Genomic DNA, 6,200 nt, shown 5'->3' with positions numbered 1-6,200 from the left:
ATATATTAAAACAGAAAGGGTCCCCATTACAGTGATAGAGATTATATTTGAATTGCAAGTGCTGCCACGTTAACATTTCTATAAACTGTAAAAGTGATGTAAATTATACTTTTTGAACTGGCCTACAAACCACAGGAATGTTAGCACAGACTTTTAAATTATTGTATATAGGTGGATATTTTTTAAGCAAAACAGCATAAAATTTAAATTCTTTGTAGTGTTGAAACAATTCTCCTTCTTGTGATGCTGACAGATGTTACCTCAGAATACTTCTTGCATTACATGCCTGTAGTTCACTTTTCCCCTTCCATCATAATTTTTAAGTATTTTAGAAATTCTCTGGTTCTTATTCAGACATTTTTAAATGAACTATAAGAAACTAACGTTGATACCTTTAGTTTCTTTGTATGTTTCTTCACTTCTTGTATTCTGCCTATCCTCAGACTGCAGCAGATTAGCACTTTCATGAATAGACAGGCTCACAATCCTTTTCTCATCAAGCATGAAGAGGAAAGAGATGACAAAGAGCTGTGGCTGCTGTTGAGCCTGCCTCCTATTGATTACAGATCCTTATAGGATAGTGTCTGAAGAAGCCCAGCTGGGTAGGGTGGTCATGGACTTGACAAAGAAGACAGAACTTTTCCGAACTGGAGGAAAAGAAAGTTGTTCTACTCTAAGTAGAAAAAAAAAAAAAAAGTATGAGTACACATGGCATGAAGTATGTACGTAAGGGTGCGTGTCCTGTCTTTTCCTGCTGGCAAAGTGGATATTTACCATTTGTGTGACTGACTGTCTTTACCCAGCAATGAGCAGGCCTTTGGATGAGGGGTCCAACACCTACAGGCAACTAGAGTGACTTGTTCACCCATAGTAGCAGTGAGGATTCATGGTTCAAAATACACCAGATGGAACAAGCAGTCCCCACAGTGGTTGTTCCCTTGAGTAGAGCTGGCTGAAAAAAAAAAACAACCTCGCAGCAGACAAGACATGCGTTTTTGCTTTTAATATGCAGCCTGGGGTAAGGTCTTTGGATCACAGATCTTCACATCTGGTCATAAGATACCTATTTCTAGCAAGAATTACATTTATTCTTGTGCATTTCACGGCATTAAGAGGAGTATTGCCAGCAGGTCGCAGGAGGGGATCCTTCCCCTCTACTCAGCTCTGGTGAGGCCACACCAGGAGTGCTGTGTCCAGTTCTGGGATCCTCAGTACAGAAGAGACATGGACATACTGGAGAAAGTCCAACAAAGGTCCACTATGATGATGAAGGGACTGGAACATCTCTCCTATGAGGAAAGGCTGAGAGAGCTGCAAGTGTTTAGCCCAGAAAAGATAAGGCTCAGATGGGATCCCATAATGTGTACAAATACCTGAAGGAAGGGTGTAAGATGGAGCCAGACCCTTTTCAGTGGTACCCACTGGCAGAACCACAGGCAATGGGCATAAACTGAAGCACAGGAGGCTCTGTCTGAACATCAGGAAACACTTTTTGACTGCGGGGGATGGCCGAGCACTGGCACAGGTTGCCCAGGGATGTTGTTGGAGTCTCATTCCTTAAGAGATACTCAAAAGTCATCTGGCTGTGGTCCTGGGCAACTGGCTGTAGGTGGTCCTGCTTGAGCAGGGGAGCTGGACCAGATGACCTCCAGTTATGCCTCCAACCTCAACCACTCTTTGATTCCCCTTCTCACAGCTTTCCTAGGTTTCAGCACTTGGGTCACAACAGCCCCCTGCAACGCTACAGGCTTGGGGAAGAGTGGCTGGAAAGCTGCCCGGTGGAAAAGAACCTGGGGGTGCTGGTCGACAGCCAGCTGAACATGAGCCAGCAGTGTGCCCAGGTGGCCAAGGCCAATGGCATCCTGGCCTGTATCAGAAATAGCGTGACCAGCAGGACTACGGAGTGGTCGTCCTCCTGTACTCACTGGCACTGGTGAGGCCGCACTTCAAATACTATGTTTAGTGTTGGGCCCCTTGCTACAAGAAAAGCATTGAGGTGCTGGAGCATGTCCAGAGAAGAGCAACAAAGCTGGTGAAGGGTCTGGAGCACAAGTCCAGTGAGGAGCAGCTGAGGGAACTGGGGTTGTTTAGCCTGGAGATAAGGAGGCTGAGAGGAGACCTCATTGGTCTCTACAACTACCTGAAAGGAGGGTGTTGGTCTCTTTTTTTCAAGTAAGAAGTGACAGCATAAGAGGAAATGGCCTCAGGATGCACCAGGGGAGGTTTAGATTAAATATTAGGAAAAAATTTTTCACTGGAAGGGTTGTCAAGCACCAGAACAGGCTGCCCAGGGAAGTCAGAGAGTCACCATCCCTGGAGGTATTTAAAAGATGTGTAGATGTGGCGCATAGGGACATGGTTTAGTGGTGGACTTCGCACTGTTAGGTCAATGATCTTAAAGGTCTTTTCCAGTCTACATGATTCTGTGATTCTCCAGCTTGCGAAGGGCACTGCTGTTCCACAGGGTGAGCCTGGTGCTAACAGCTAGGCTATTTACAGTTATGGCATTAATTTATATAATTGCCATAAACTCCCCTTAGCTGCAGCTATAATAATGTTATAGATGACAGGTGAAGATTTTTCACCATGGCCACGCCTTTCAACAAAGCTGTTTGGAAAAGACAGATAACTGCACCTTTACATATCACTGCTTTTCTCTTAGGTCTTGCAACAGCTTACTTAGCTGTAACTCCTATTTGCACACACGTGCATGCTCATGGTGCGGAGATGGTGTAAGGGTAAGAAGCTCTTTAGTCTTTTTGTAGCCTATTACGATACCTTGCTGTATGTCATGTGAAAAGAAAAAAAATTAGTCATGCTTTGACCAACACTTGCTGTCAATGTCATTATTATAGTTACTTGATAAATATGCATGAATATAGTAATAAGCAGGGGTCAGCATACACATTGCTTCTCAAAAAACTGGAAAAGTTGAATACTGATTTGAACAATATTTTGTTATAGTGCCATTAAAGGTGACTTACTTGTTCTGGAACTTGTGTACTGCTCTGTAATAAGTACCTTCATAAGGACTTCAAAGCTACTTAATGCTACACTACCTGCCAGAAGATAGCTAAAGGAGAAAAAAATTTACTTCTGTTTTTATTATGATTAGGGATATTTTAGAAGCAAACATCATCTTTCAGGGATTAAATTAAAAAGCCTGTGCCTAGCTGTGAGCACTGGAGAAATGTTATTTCCATATTATACTGGATTGTTGTTCCAGATGCGTTGAAGCTTCTGAAGTTGCTATTACCAGAGATACAGAGAATCACAGTGGCCGTCACCTAGTGGCAGTTGGTCCCACTGTGTTCTTGCACTGAGCCACAGCTGTGCTCAAGTCCACTGGAAGTTTTAAGGCCATAGGGGTGCTCTGGTTTCTCAAACTTGTAGGACTAATGATTGCAATCAAGCATGTTGCTGTAGCACAGTATTATTTTTGTTTTAAATGCACTAAAGCTGAAGCAAAGGCAACTTACTATTAGAGAATTACTACCTGGATCACCGTACTCAAAACAATTTATTAGTTCTGTCATATAAGCAGTTCCACATAAGGACATAATTTCCCACAAGATAATTGCAAAGGTTGGTTTCTTCTTTTTTAAGAAACAGGCAAATAAGATACATTGTGTTTTTAGCGGGAACACCCCCTTCGTTCATCTTGCTTCCCTCCCAACTCTCAGAGATTCAAGTCGTGCAAAAGAGCTGCATGAAGTGGTATATTCTAATTTGGCTCTCTGGAGGGGGTAATAATTTCCTCCCTGTTCTCCCGTTGTTCACAAATATCCAGCTCCAGGATGCAAAATGCCCAGCAAGCGACAGCTTATAGAAGCAGCTTTGAAGTTCAACACAGTATATGCTAAATGTACTCTGATTAAGATTATTTTAATTCCAAGTACCGTTTCATTCCAACAGTGGATTTCATGGGAAATCCATGTACTTCTGTTGTGGGCAGTTGGCAAAAGCACACTGCTCTTTCAGCTGGCTTCATCCAGCACAATACCCTCTGAAATTAAGTGTGCTCCTTGCAGTCCCTATTCTGGCTAGGTAGAGAGAAGCTAAGGTTTAGGGTTTACTTGTTTATTTTCTCCTTCCCTCGTCTCCGTTTTCAGAATACCTAAGCCCAGGAGCTGTTTCTGTAATAGCATGGGAGGAATGTATTGTGAATGGGAAGATTATTAGGTAGGCCATGAGAGAAAATATCTTCATGTTTGTTTTCTGTAAGTGAAAAGGCCCAATGTTTTCTTGTCCAATTGCCAGTTGCCATATAAGGTAATATCAAAGTAATGAGTCTGAACTGAACAATTTCATTTAAAAAAATTGAGAATGCAGTGTGCCAATATGGCAATGACTATTTCCCTAATGCACAACTCTCACAGTTTCAAGTTGAGGTGTTGCTGCCTTCTAAGGAGCTTTTATTTCCTCAGTACAAAACTCTGTGGTTCTTCACCATCCCCTTCCCCGAACAGTGAAGGATTTCAACTCCATATGCTAACTTCCAGTTATTAAAGACATGGACTTCCTGTCTTAACCTGCTATTACAAAAAACCCCAACCATCTTTGCATGACACAGGAAGCAGTGTTTACTGGTTTAATTCTTAAAAGTGTTTGCCCTATCTCACTTCAACAAGAAGAAAATACATGAAAAGCAGGTCTGTCTGTAAGACTGTCAAGGAAGGGAAGCATGCTGCAGAACTGCACTCAATTTAAGGAAGCACAAGACAGCCACTTCTAAGCCTAACTGGTTGGACTGCCACACCCACCAGTAACTCACTGGTACTGAATGGATTCAGCAGCCATGTACGCTTACCACACAGATTACTAGGAACTGTTCAGCAATACAAAGGCAGAAAGATGGAGAATAGTCAGGTATTGATCAATGTCCGGCATCTGTCCCCTCAAAAAAAATCCAAATTTGTAGCTTGTATATCAATATGACAGCTTACTAATTGCATCTTAAGAGCCAATAGGTGATGTATGGACCTCTCAGGCAGCCAGGCTGGCTGTGTGTTTTAGTACTCCGTACTAGACCAGCAGCCATGTGCATTACAAACAGGAGCTTCCTTAAACTGGGTGCTGGTGAAGGCAAAACTTAACCTGGGGGACTTAATTCTGATAATTTGTACAGGCATAATGTCAGATGCTGAGTTACTCTAACCAGATATGCCCATATGAGGCCAGTACAGCAAGGTCAAGAACCAGGGACCTACCTTCCTGCCCCCTCAAAACTGGGATTTCAGCTCTACCATTCTTTCTATGAATTAGCAAGAAAAGAAAAATGCAAGTCAGCTTTGCTGCAAGCCTAGTCCTGAGCAATAGAGGAAAAACCAGATTCCTTTCAATGACAATATGAGTTCGCCTGATGAAGTTAATCTTTGCTTTAATTGGTTGCCCAACATACGTATTTAAACATTCCGTACTAAATTAGCCAGCATGCACACAGTAATTGGACCAGTCAGTGACTTTCTCCTTTCACTATATACATACATAAACAGGAACACCACAAGATTGGACAAAGGAAAGTAATTTGTTAACTGGATACAGCTAGCAAGTAACATTTTTTCCTCTAGAAATGTTTTTCCTGCAAATTCACAAGTGCGAAGACTTTCTTTCAAGGCTTGAAGAACTCTGCAGTCTTCCAGTGAAAAGTCTAAAACCAGCCACTGTAGCTGAAATGAGATAAAATTTGTTTAAAATCCATTCCAAGCAAGAGTGAAATTGAAAAAAAAAAAAAAAATTGCCTGCAATCTAGCATAGGGAAAAGGGACTCTGGAGACAATCCAAGCAGATACACTGAGGTAGAAAGGTAGCTTTGGACCCGACTCTGGACACCTTTAGCTTGTGTAAAAGAGAAAGAGGAAGATCAGAATCAAATCTAACATTTCATATTCACTGATACCTGGTACCAGAAACTCAGTATCTACAGATTGAAGTGTTTGCTTACTTTATTTGAAGAACTTTAGTTCTGTGTCAACAGCAGGATCCAGAACCTCTGTACGAGTAAGGATATCTTCCATTGCTTCTAAGCCTTGTTTTTCAAGGTCTAACATAATCCTCATCAGTTTCTGGCCTTTATCCTGAAGGCATGAAACAACCAAACTCAATTAACCAGCAAACAGGCTCATTAAACATTTTACTGATCTCTTCTGTTATGAAGATCTTTTCAAGTATTTTTAAAAATGAGAAAGCCTTTTTAAGTA

At 41.8% G+C, this 6,200-nt stretch overlaps 1 long non-coding RNA gene across 1 annotated transcript; it reads right to left on the bottom strand.

The window, feature by feature from the left end:
• Positions 1–5,357: 5,357 nt before the first annotated feature.
• LOC104463601 lies at positions 5,358–5,974 on the bottom strand. Its single transcript, XR_727569.1, has 2 exons — positions 5,945–5,974; positions 5,358–5,669 (listed from the first exon to the last, which is right to left on the bottom strand). It is a non-coding gene; the product is annotated as an uncharacterized LOC104463601 (long non-coding RNA).
• Between the last annotated feature and the right edge of the window lie 226 nt (positions 5,975–6,200).

Source organism: Pterocles gutturalis, unplaced genomic scaffold, assembly GCF_000699245.1.
Source record: "Pterocles gutturalis isolate BGI_N339 unplaced genomic scaffold, ASM69924v1 scaffold7538, whole genome shotgun sequence".
NCBI classification, from domain to species: Eukaryota; Metazoa; Chordata; class Aves; order Pterocliformes; family Pteroclidae; genus Pterocles; species Pterocles gutturalis.
This window is presented reverse-complemented; position numbering and strand designations above follow the sequence as displayed.